The 12,988-nt window shown below is 42.3% G+C and overlaps 1 protein-coding gene across 1 annotated transcript in view; it reads left to right on the top strand.

The window, feature by feature from the left end:
- The window catches only part of LOC145394188 (tether containing UBX domain for GLUT4), a 673,993-nt gene that overhangs the window by 436,490 nt on the left and 224,515 nt on the right, over positions 1-12,988 (top strand). The gene's annotated exons all lie outside the window — the stretch shown is intronic.

Raw genomic sequence — 12,988 nt, forward strand, 5'->3', positions numbered from 1 at the left:
ACTAAGAAAAATCGAAAAGTCAAGGAAATAAACCTAGATATACCATCACAAGTAGAACTGATTGCAGTAGAGATCGACACATCTGAAGGTAAAGTAATTGTAGCCAATTTGTACATGCCACCCAGATCAAACACATGGGAAAGAGACGAATATGAGGACCTGGCAGAGAGTACAATTCAAAGTATAAGATCATTGCTACATAAAATGGAAGAGAAATCGGAAAGAATTATACTAACTGGGGACTTCAATACAAATATAAATTGGAATACTCTAGATATAAATAGCCAAGAAAGCTGTTGGAACCAAAAGCTCCTGGATCTCGTACAAGAGTTTTTCTTAACGCAACATGTGAGGGAAACCACTAGAAAAAGAGGACTTGATGTACCTTCAGTGCTAGATCTAATATTTACTAGGCAAGAAAATGACATTGACAGTTTAATATATCACCCTCCACTCGGCAAAAGCGATTATGCGGTACTAAATTATAACTTCAGGATAGCATATGACATAGTAAACAGCAATGACAGTTACAAAAAGAGCATAAACTATAAAAAGGGAAATTATCAAGACCTAAAGAAGTATTTCTTAGAAGTTGATTGGGAAAATGAGCTTAGAGGACAAGATTTAAATGCTGTATATAAAAATTTTTATGAATTTTATGAAATACGAGTCCAGAAGCACATCCCGCAGCACAAAGAAGCAGATAAGAAAATACAGAAATGGTTCAATACAGAATGTAAAAAATCAAAAGAAAGAAGAGATTTGTTGTGGAATAGATACAGAAGACACAATAGTGAAAGGGCGTATAATAATTACAAACAGGCAAGAAACGACTATACAAGAATAAGGAGGGAAGCCCAAAAACAGTTTGAGGAGGGTATAATAAATAAAAGTAGTGATCAATCAAAGCTGTTTTACAGCTATATCAGAAGCAAAACCAAAGTAAAAGATATAATACAATCCATTACGGACGAGGGAATCACTTATACACAAGAGAAAGATATTTGTGAAGCACTAAATAAGAATTTCCAATTAGTTTTTACAGAAGAAAAAAATTTTGAGAGGGACTATGTGGAACACGCATGTCCACACATACTACCAGATATACAAATAGCAGAAAAAGTAATACAGGAGGAGTTAAGTAGATTAGACAGAGGAAAAGCAAGTGGTCCTGATGAAATTTCATGTTGGGTGTTACGAGAATGTGCAAAGGAGTTAAGTAAGCCATTATTTTTAATTTTCAAGAAATCCTTGAGTCAAGGGAAACTACCTGATATTTGGAAAAAAGCAAATATAGTCCCCTTATTCAAGAAAGGAAATAGACAAAATTCTCTCAACTACCAACCAGTATCACTGACCAATGTTGTAAGCAAGGTATTAGAAAAACTTATAAGAAAAGCTTGGGTAAATCATCTAGAAGAACACAGTATGATAACAGAAAGACAGTTTGGTTTCAGAAAAGGAAAATCATGTGTTACTAATCTGTTGAGCTACTATGACAGAGCAACAAACACAATACAGGAAAGGGAAGGATGGGTGGACAGTATCTATTTAGATTTCAAGAAAGCTTTTGACACAGTACCACACCAAAGACTTTTATGGAAGCTGTACCATCAAGGAGGAATTCGAGGCAAACTGTTTTGTTGGATGCAAGACTTTCTCATAAAAAGAGAAATGAGGACAGTACTAAGAGGAAACTACTCATCATGGAAAGAAGTGACTAGTGGAGTACCACAGGGTTTGGTGCTGGCACCAATCATGTTTTTAGTGTACTTAAATGATATAAACAGTAACACTGGAAATGAGAGCTATCTGAATATGTTTGCAGATGATGCAAAAATACAAAGGAGAATTACTAGCACAGACTCTTGTAGGGAGCTACAAGAAGAATTAAATAAACTTCATGAATGGAGTAGTACATGGCAAATGGAATTCAATGTGGACAAGTGTCATGTAATCAAGTTTGGTAAAAGTGGAAAAAGACCTGATTGGGATTATAAGTTAGGAAATAAAACCCTATACACATCAGAAAGAGAGAAAGACCTAGGTGTAATTATCAATAACAGACTATCTCTGGCTGACCACATCAGCGAGAAGGTACGGAACATGTATACACTGCTTGCAAATATGAGAATAGCATTCACATACATAAATGAAGACATGCTAAGAAGGATAATAACAATATTCATTAGACCAACCCTGGAATATGCATCAGTAGTCTGGAGTCCTCATCTCAAAAAGCATATAGACAAGATTGAAAAAGTTCAAAGGGCCGCTACAAGACGGATACCAAGCTTAAGGGACCTAAGCTACGAAGAAAGACTAAATAAACTGAATCTACCAACACTACAGGAGAGAAGGAAAAGAGGTGACATGATAATGCTATATAAGTGCATATCAGGAAAGGAGAAAATAGACATAAATGATTACTTAACATATGGAGAAGCATCAGCAAGAGGACACTGCAAAAAACTGCATAAGAAGAGAGGTGATAAAGACGTAAGGAAATTCAGTTTCCCAAACAGAGCAATTGATCAATGGAATGCACTACCGAATGAAATAGTGTGTGCCAAAACAATTCACAAATTTAAGGATATGTACGATAAATATGGTCAAAGACACGGGACAGTACGAGCTTGACTCATTCCTGTAAAGATACAATTAGGTAAGAACAATTAGGTAAGGTAAGAACACACACACACACAGGTTGCTGACGGAGACGGAGCTCGTTGTGGAATGTGGGGAAATAATCGCCCTGTCGGCATTGAAAAGGAGACCAGCCTATTGTGATCATGTGAATGAGTACCTGAGTGGTGGTCCTGTCGGACATTAGTTCATATTATATATATATATATATTTAAAAAAAAAAAAAAAAAAAAAAAAACGCTGGTTTCAGTCATAAAGAGTACAAGACACAGTGGAAATAAAAAGTTTCCGTATGGTCAGTAATTAGAGTGTTGCAAGAACGGACCTTAGGACAGGAGAAAGAGCTCAGAGAAATGCAGAGTAGATTAAAGAAATGTTGAAAGAGATTATAGAACAGCAAAGCTAGGAAATGGTGGAGAAGGAAGTGGTTAGGGTACTGAGAAGTAGAGAATCTTTAGACAGGGATGTTGCAGATAAGAAAAAATGCGTAATAATTTTAGGAGTGAAAAAAAAAAAAACATATGACTGTAAGATCAGAAAGGGAAAACGAAGAACTGAGTAAGGTTAAAGAGATTTCATTCATTGCCAGACGCCATGTATCCCAAACGGGGTGGCCAACGGCTTAGAGTTAATTGTTTTACAGGGAGGGGCACTAATCCTCCACCAACCCTACTTGACACGTAGGGATGCCAACAGCATCTGGTGTTCCCAGGCGGTCACCCATCCAAGTACTAACCAGATATCAGTAATTATGGAGGGTAACAGACGAAGCTCAAGAAGAGATTGAAGAAGTGTTTAGGTTAGGAAAGTACAAGGCAGGAGGGGCATGGCCATTTAAGGTAAAGTTTAAGTCTCAGGTAATGGTAATTGAAATCATCAACAGAACATGGAAATTATCAGACAAGAGGGGTTGAAGAATGTTTGGATAAGGAGAGATGCAAATGAGGATAAGAAAACGAGTTAGCAAAGGCAGCAACGGCAAAAAACGAACAGAGAACGGAGGAAGAGAAGACAGTGTTCTATTGGAGAATTATGGATCAGAAATTGAGGAAGTGGTACTGATGGAGAGAGAGAAAGAAGAGGGAGTAAAGAATATAAAAAAATGTTTGAAAGTGGCATATACTAATGTCGATGGATTTATATCGGCAAGGTTAGAAATCAACGATTTCTTGAGGGTTCATGAACCAGATGTCATGTGCTTCGTAGAGACCAAGTTAAGAGAGGATATTGATATCCATATGGGAGATGGGAAATACAAACTGTGGAGAAGAGACAAACGAAAAAATGGGAGGGGGAGTGATGATAGCAGTGAAGAACAACATAAATGTGATTACTGTGGAAATGGGAGAGGGTAGGGCTGAAGTGATAAATATGTAATTAGAAGCTGGAGAGAATGGCAAGAGAGATTTATCAGTAGTATATGTTCCCCCTATGACAAGAGCATGAATCGACGATGGATACCAGGAGATTTTGTCAGACTTGGTTAGTTATCTACAGAAAGTGTTCAAGAAAAGCAATAGTATAATTCTAATGGGTGATTATAATTGTAAAGAGGTGAGCTGGGAAGAATGGGACTCAGGAGGCAGTGAAGATTCATGGGGCACTATATTGTTAAATTTAGCAATGAATAATGTAATGACCCAGTGGGTCAAAGAAGAAACATGATTCTGAGGTTATAACACACCAGAAAGGCTAGATTTACTGCTAACCAAAGAACCTGATTTCATTGAATCTTTGAAATATCTGTGTCCTGTAGGAAAAATTGATCATGTGGTCAGTGAGTTCCAGATGATAAAATGGAACATGGTGCCAAGAGACGAGCTGTACAGGCAGGGAAGATACTACTTTGGGAAAGCAAACTTTGCAGGATTGAGAAAAATTTTCGAAAATGCGGATTGGACAAAATTCAGAGAAACGAGAGATGCAGAGGAAGTGGGATGTCTTTCTAGACCTCTATAAAATATGTTCCAAGAGTAAATGGGAAAGAAAACAGGAAAAGGATTGGTTTAACAGAAGGTGTATGATTAAAAAAAAAAAAAAAAAAAAAAAAAAAAAAAAAGAGGAGGGACATGGTGTGGAACAACTGGAGAAAGAGAGGTAATAATAGAACAAAGGAAGAACACAAAAGAACTAGAAATAAATAAACAAGAGTATGTAGAGAGGAAGAAAGGAACATTGAAAAAGGTATAATTGACAAATGTAAAGGAGAACCCAAATTTTCTTATAGATTTTTCAATGGCAGATTGAAACAAAAGGATGGAATCATCAAACTGAAAGAAGAAGGAGAGGTCTATAGAGATGCAGCAATGCAAGCTGAAATAATGAACCAATGTTTCCAATCAGTTTTCACTAAAGAAAGGGATTTTGTGGAGGGGGAGGAAGAGACTAGAAATGTAGTGATAAAAGATATAAAAGTGGAAGTGCAGGAAGTGTATAAATTACTGGAAACTCAAGATGTAAGGAAAGCCCCAGGACAGGATGGAATGTCTGATTGGGTACTGAAGGAATGCAGAGAACAACTGGCAGGTAAGATTCTTAGTTTAATTGTGTGTTTTCTGGAAGAGGGGACAGTGCCTCAAGACTGTAAGAGGACAAATGTGGTACCAATATATAAGGCAGGAAACAAGGAAGAACCCCTGAATTGCAAACCAGCATCCCTGACCAGCATTGTCACAAAATTGTGCAAGAGAATCCTGAAAGATAGATGGATAAAATATCTGGAGGAGATGAACATTTTGGCTGAAAATCAGGTTGGATTCAGAAGTGGAAGGTCATGTATTTCCAGCTTGTTGAGCTTTACTCTAGCAATTGACGTGTTGCAGGAGAGAGACGGTAGGGCGGATTGTGTGTATTTTGATCTGGAGAAAGCCTTCGACAAGGTACCCCATAAGAGACTAATGTGGGACTTAGAGCTCATAGGAGGACTGAAGGGAAACCCCCTGGAGTGGATGAGAGAGTTTTTGAGAAATAGATAAATGAGGACAGAAATAAAGGACAGAATGTCTGGATGGAGGGAAGTAATAAGTGGAGTCCCACAGGGCTCAGTGTTAGCGCCAGTAATGTTCCTGGTATATGTAAATGACATGGTAGATGGAGTGAACAGTTATGCCAGTCTGTCTGCTGATGATGCAAAGATCTTGAGGAAAGTAGAAGTTGAGGAAGACTGTAAAATGCTGCAGGAGGACCTGGATAGGATACACCCTGGGGGTAGGGGGGGTTTCAAGAATACTCCCCCAGTATCCCTGCTTGTCGTACGAGGCGACTAAAAGGGTTGGTGGTGGGTTAGTGCCCCACCCCATAAAAAGAACTAACTAAAAAAGCGAATAAAGCGCCTCGGACCCGGACGGACCATACGTTGACGACTAAGGAACGGACAAAGGACATTCTTAGGGTGGGAACGTGGAATGCGAGAGGAGTGAATGATGAAGTGAAAGAGAGATTGTTCAGGTGCTTGAGGATGCAAAAGTGGATATATGTGGATTGACTGAAACTAAATGGGAAGGTGAAAGGGTGAGAGAATGGGAATATGGTTTAGGTATATGTGCGGGAGTCAATGAAAATGAGATGGCAAGAGAGGGAGTATGTCTGATGATAAGCAAGAAGTGGAAGGAGAATATAAGAGAGTATGGAACAGTGGGTGCAAGGATTGTATGGGTGAGGATGAAAGTAGGTATACAAGCGTGGGTGATTGTATGTGTGTATGCCCCGACAGAGGATCGAGTGGCAAGAGTGAAAGATGAGTTTTGGGCGAGTGTAGAAGCGTGTATGGACAAGTTTGAGAGGAGCGAGAGAGTGCTGTTGATTGGAGACATGAATGGCAAAGTTGGGAATGTACGAGTGGATGGAGTGGTTGGTCAGTGGGGTGTGCCAGCTGACGTAGATGGGAATGGAAGTGCTTTGGTGGACATCTGTGCTTGTAAGGGGTTGGCAATAGCCAACACCTACTTTCATCATAAGATGATCCACCGGTATACGTGGAGAGTAATGAGGAGGATGGATGGTGAACTTGTTGAACGAAAGGCAATGATAGACTACGTGTGTGTGGATGAGCAAATGAGAAGACAAGTGTTGGATGCAAGAGTGTGGAGAGGGTAGGGGAATGGAGTCTCGGACCATCACTTAGTGATGGCCAAGGTAGAGCTGCAAAGAAAGTGGTTGAGGAGATGAAGGGGAAGACAGGAGGAAGCAACTCCTGTGAGAAGAGTGGAGAAATTGCAAGATAGTGAGAAAATGACAGAGTATAAGAGCATAGTGGAAGAAAGATTGGGAAGGTATGAGCTAGAGCAGATGGAAGGGGTGGAAGCTGTATGTAAGATATTCACGAAAGAGATAGGCGCAGCGTGTGAGGTGGTTTGTGGAGTGAGGAGGAGATGCAAGGGTGTGCAAGGGACAGCATGGTGGAATGATGAGGTGAAACGAGCTGTGGAACAAAAGAAGAAGGCATATAGTGAATGGTTAGCGAGTAGAGGCACGGGAGAAGATCAGAGAGAGAAGAGAGAGGTATATGTGAGCAGGAGAAGGGAGGTTAAGAGACTGGTGAAGGAGAGTAAAAAGAATGTGGATGAAGAGTTTGGGAGGAAACTGAGTGTGAAATGGAGGGAGAGTAAGAAATTGTTTTGGAAGGAGGTAAAGAAAGTAAGGCAGTGTGAAAGGGGAAATAGTAGGGGAGTGAAAGATAGGAATAATAGATTGTTGGTGGAGAAGAGAGAGAAACTGAGGAGATGGAAGGAGCACTTTGAGGATTTGTTGAATGTAGAGAGTGAGAGCAGTGCGAGTATAAGTGGTTGGGAAATGGCTGGGAGAAGAAGAGATGAGAGGATGGAGGAAGAGATCAGTAGGGCGGAAACAGTGGACCCAATGAAGAAGATTAAGTTGGGAAAGGCCCCAGGAATTGATGGAGTGTGTGGTGAAATGCTTAGGTATGGGGGTGAGATTGTTGTTGAGTGGATATGGAAGTTGTGTAGATTGGCTTGGGAAGAGGGAAGGGTTCCAGAGGACTGGAAATCAGGTATAATTGTTCCTTTATACAAAGGAAAAGGGGAGAGAGAAGTACAGTATGTGGTAACCATAGGGGTATTTGCCTACTTAGTGTGACTGGTAAAATATATGGTAGAATACTCATTGATAGGGTTAGGCATATGACAGAGGAGCTAGTGGAGAAGAACAAGGGGGATTTAGGAAGGGAAAAGAGTGTGTAGATCAGATATTTGTTCTAAGATGTTTAGTGGAGAAGTATCTAGAGAAGGGAAGGAAAGTGTATGCTGCCTTCATGGACAGAATAGATAGTCAAGGTATGTGGAAGGTATTAAGAATATATGGAGTGGAGGGGAAATTGTTGAGTGCTGTGAAGAGTATGTACGAGGGAGCTAGGGCTACGGTGCGAGTGGATGGTGAGCTGAGTTCTTTGATCTCAATGTGGGACTGAAACAGGGTTGTGTGATGTCTCCATGGCTGTTTACTATACACATGGATGGGGTTGTAAAGGAGGTGCAGGGTAGGGCAGTGGATGTGGGGGTGGCTCTAATGAATGAGGGTGAGATTTGGAAGCTTCCGGTGTTGCTGTTTGCTGATGATACAATACTGTTGAGTGAAGATGAATGGGAGTTGCAAGGTTTGGTGAATGAATTTGGGACAGTATGTAGGAGGAGGAATCTGAAAGTTAATGTAAACAAAAGTAAAGTTATGGTGTTTGAGAGGAATGAAGTCACAGAGTGTGGAGTGAGGTTGGATGGTGAGGATATGGAGAATGTGAGTGCATTCAAGTACTTGGGTAGTGTGATGAGTAAGGATGGAACTTTGGGGGATGAAGTGCATGAAAGGGTACAGCAGGGAAGGAAGGTTGTTGGTACACTGAAAGCAGTGATGAGAAATAAGGAGGTGAGTATGGAAGTTAAGAAGTCACTGCATGATAGTATTGTGATCCCTACCCTGACGTATGGAAGTGAGGCATGGACCTTGCAAGAGGGGAACAAGTCAAGAATGAGAGCAGTGGAAATGAGTTACTTGAGAGGAGCATGTGGAGTGACGTGGAGGGACAGGTTGACGAATGAAGAAGTGAAGGAACGCTGTGGGGTGGATGTGGATGTGGTTGAGAGGATTAGGAGAAATACACTGAGGTGGTTTGGACATGTGAAGAGAATGGAGAATGAAAGACTGACTAAGAGGGTGTATGTAAGTGAGGTGGAGGGAGGGAGAGGGAGAGGTTGACCGAGGATGAGGTGGAGGGATGGAGTTGAGAGGTATATGAGGGAGGGGGGGGGTGAGTTGGGGGGAGGGTAGTCAAATGGTGGGTGACAGAGCGACTTGGAGGCGTTTTGTCTGCGGCCACCCTTTGCGGGATTAGGGCGTTGAGCTATAGACAGATAGATAGATAGATAAAAGTACCAAGAAGCCATCACTGAATTATTTGATGGGTAATGAACCAATCACAAAAGTGAGAGAAGAAATAGATTTGGGAGTGCTGGTCCAGGATAGTGTGTCACCTGAAAAACACATTAACAAGACAGTTAGGGGGACGTATAAACTGTGGCAAACATAAGAGTAGCATTTCATTACATGGATGAGGAGATGATGTAAAAATTGATAGTGGCCATGATCCACCCCAGGTTAGAATATGCAGTAGTAGTGTGGTCCCCACACTAGAGTGTGGTCCCCACACTAAAAGAAAGATGTAAACAAGATTGAGAGAATACAAAGAAGAGCAACCAAATTGATCCCTAGCATGGCAGATCTGTCATGCAGAGAGAGGCTGGGAAAGCTGGATCTGCCTTCCTTAGAGGCAAGGAGAGAGAGGGACGACATGATTGCAGTGTTCAGGGCCATGATGGGAGTAGATAAAATTGAAAGAGAAATCTGTTTGAATGGGATAGGAGAGTATCAAGAGGGCACAAAATGAAACTGAAAAGCCAAGCTACTTGAAGGATATCAAGAAATATAGTTTTCCTTATAGATGCATAGACCTGTGGAAGAGTCTGGACAAAGATATCAGCCAGTCTAAAAACTTAACTGAGTTCAAAGCAAAATTTGACTTAATGAGAAACAGAGACAGGACCCCATGAATGTAGATCATTTCCTGTATATCACAACTAGGTAAATACAGAGCAGGGGGGGAGGGGAGCCATTCACACATGTTCACAAATATACTGTTACTCACAGACCTAATCACACTTTTCCTTATGGTGGTACGCTGTACCAGAACTGTGCAAATAAATAACTTGTAATTGGAGGCACCAGTGTACTTTTTTTTTTTTTCATCAACAAAAAAAATCCCTGAAATTGTCATTTTTTACATTTATTTTTTACAGAAGTGTATGAAAGTGAAAAATTAGTATTATACAATTACTTGAGGCAAAAGCTGTGGAAAATCAGTCTCAGAATTTTTCACATTATGTTAAAACATACCTTACAGTTGATACAAGAGTAATACACTTGGTATGCTGTACAGTATTTGTTGCAAAACTGAATAAATTTTACACATCACATAAAACTCAGAATATGAAATAGAATTAAAAAAAAAAAAAATAGCAACATGTGCCATGTCAGAGTGTATTTTCTTTTCTGTCAATCACAGTCAACTGTGACAATCATGGGATTAATTATATATATATATATATATATATATATATATATATACACTAATCACTCTAATATCCGGACGCCCAATAACCGAACATCCCCACTACCCGGACCTAATCATCCTGGGATCCAACATCCCCCCACCCACCCCAAAAATAATAATAATAATAATAATAATAATAATAATAATCCCGTCCGTAATTTGTTTTGGCCATCATTCCTCCGACGTCCGATAGAGCACCGCTGCATCCTCCCCACTTCCCGCCTGTCTCTCACCGCGAGTGTACGCTCCTCGTAATGGCTGCCCACGTGATCGCTTTTGTGGTGGTGCCCTACCTGCTGCAGGGCCTCCTGCTGCTCTCGGGCCTCCTCTTAGTGTGTGTGATGATGGCCCCGCCACCTGAGAAAAGGAAGAGAGTAGTGTTGACTCTGGAAAAGAAGGGGGAGATATTGGAGAAAGTTGATGCGGGGTGGTCTTCTTCCCGCATTCTCCGTGAGTACAACCTGGCCCGGTCGACTTTGTTCGATATCAAACGTTCCCGAGACAAACTCATGCAGTACACGGCTGACTTCTCGTCGGGAAGCAAACGCAACTTGGAAAGGAAGGTTATGTTTACCCCCAAGTTTGCAGAAATCGACCGATCCACGTTGATTTGGTATCGACAGCAACGTGCTGCTGGTGTGATGGTACGTGGAATGGAGCTGAAGGCTGCTGCTGAGAAGTTCGCCAGGCTTCACGATGCCCTAGACTTCAAGGCATCCAAGGGTTGGCTCTTCGCGTTCAAGTTGCGACATGGCCTTACCAACCGTAAAGCACATGGTGAAGCATTGGACGCTAACGAGGATGGAGTTGACGAGTTTCGGCACAAGGTGAAAGGCTTGATCGACAGGGAGGGCCTAACTCTCGGTCAAGTCTACAACACTGACGAAACTGGCCTATTCTATTGCTTGCTGCCAACGAACACTCTAGCCGAGGAGACGGAGAAGCGTGTACCTGGCCGCAAGCTTTCCAAGGAACGGATATCTGCTTTGTGTTGTGCCAGTGCTAACAGCATGCACCGGCTTAAGCCCGTTGTTGTTGGCCGTGCAAAGCAGCCTCGGTGCCTTCATGGGGTGATGGATGTCCTTCCTGTCGTCTGGTACCATTCTTTGAAGGCATGGTTCACAGCTGTGATCTTCAAAGACAGGTTTCACCGTCACTTTGTCAAGGAGGTCATCCGTTACCAGATGAAGACACTGGGAATCCCGCGCGACCAGGTAAAGGCTCTCCTTCTACTTGACAATGCACCTGCCCACCCGTGCGACAAGGACTTGGTTGCTGAAAATGACCGTATTAGGTGCATGTTTCTGCCACCTAATACGACTGCTCTCATTCAGCCAATGGACCAAGGAGTGATCGTGGCAACAAAGCCCCTATACCGTAGGAAGTTCCTGGACGAGGTGATGGTTGTTCTCGAGGACGAGGATGAGCGCAGGGAGGGACGGGACACATGAGGCAAGCGGACTTTGGAAAACCTTCGCCGCTACACATCAAGTCTGCACTGTACAACTGGGCTAGTACATGGAAGGAAGTCCCTGTGAAAACTCTTGAAAATGGTTGGTCTCGTCTGCTTCTCGGAACGCATGTGGAGTACGATTTTCTGGGATTTGACGTGGATGACTTCCATGCACGGCTACGTACGCACGGCGACGATGTTGATGTGGACGATGTTCGTTAGTGGTTGGATGACGACGAGGGCGATCCTGGGTATCAGACGTTGTCTGATATCGAGATCGCGTCTTCGGTTGCTGGTGTCAGTACCGAACTTGAAGATTCCGACGAGGAAGGCGATGATGATGCGGACTCCTCTCAGCAGGACACTACTCCAGCCATCCCCAAGCTGAGCGCACTCCGGGAACATCTAGAGTTCGTCCTAGACTACCTGGAACACCCGGACTGCGACTGGGAGACAGGGCCCTTGGGACTTGTGGAGGAAGTGCGTGCTTTCAGGCAGCGCATCATCAGTCGTCAGAATCGTCGGTCATTGCGTCAATCAACCATTGACAGTTTTTTCAGGCCCGTGACCCCCGCTGTGCCCAGCCCTGGCTCCACTCCGTTGCCTCCCCAAGACAGGCCCTCATGCTCCGAGCCACAGCCCAGCACATCAGCCACGGTGGAGTCACCGCTCGACGTGAGTTTGCGGCTTTCTTCAGAGTCCTCTACAGTGGGTATGCCATCACCACGACCCAGCGATGCACCCCTAGGTCGCCTGCCAGTGATACTCTCGGACTCTGACAGTGAATAAACAGCAAGAGTTTCTCCACTAGACCACACTGGAATTTTGAGTGTTGTGCAGTGAAAAAAACGGTGTGTTGTGTTAAGGATTTAAAGTTGAGAGAAAAGACTCAATAGAAAAGAAATTTAACATAAATAGACTTCTTTGTTTTGGCTTTGGAAAATTAAAAAAAATTGGGAAAAGTTAAAGTGCAACACTAAGTTACAATGGAGCATTATTTGGACAAAAGTGAACACTGTGAAGAGAACGGACTTCTGTGTGTTATTGACTAAGTTCAGTGCAAGACTTCAGGAAGAGTGTACTGCAAGTGCTTCAGGAAATCGTTCTTACTGTCAGAGTCCAAGAGGAGGCGGTTATTCATCGAGGTGGCCAGGGACTTGCTGTAAGTAGGCAGAATGTTTCATACTGTACTTTTTTCCATACTATACTTACCTCATTTCACTCTTTAATGTCCTTTATTGGTGTGAATAGGGTGTTAGTAGCTATGCATG

The sequence above is a fragment of the Coenobita brevimanus genome, chromosome 26, assembly GCF_032717465.1.
Source record: "Coenobita brevimanus isolate Jiangsu-jjx chromosome 26, ASM3271746v2, whole genome shotgun sequence".
Taxonomy (NCBI): domain Eukaryota; kingdom Metazoa; phylum Arthropoda; class Malacostraca; order Decapoda; family Coenobitidae; genus Coenobita; species Coenobita brevimanus.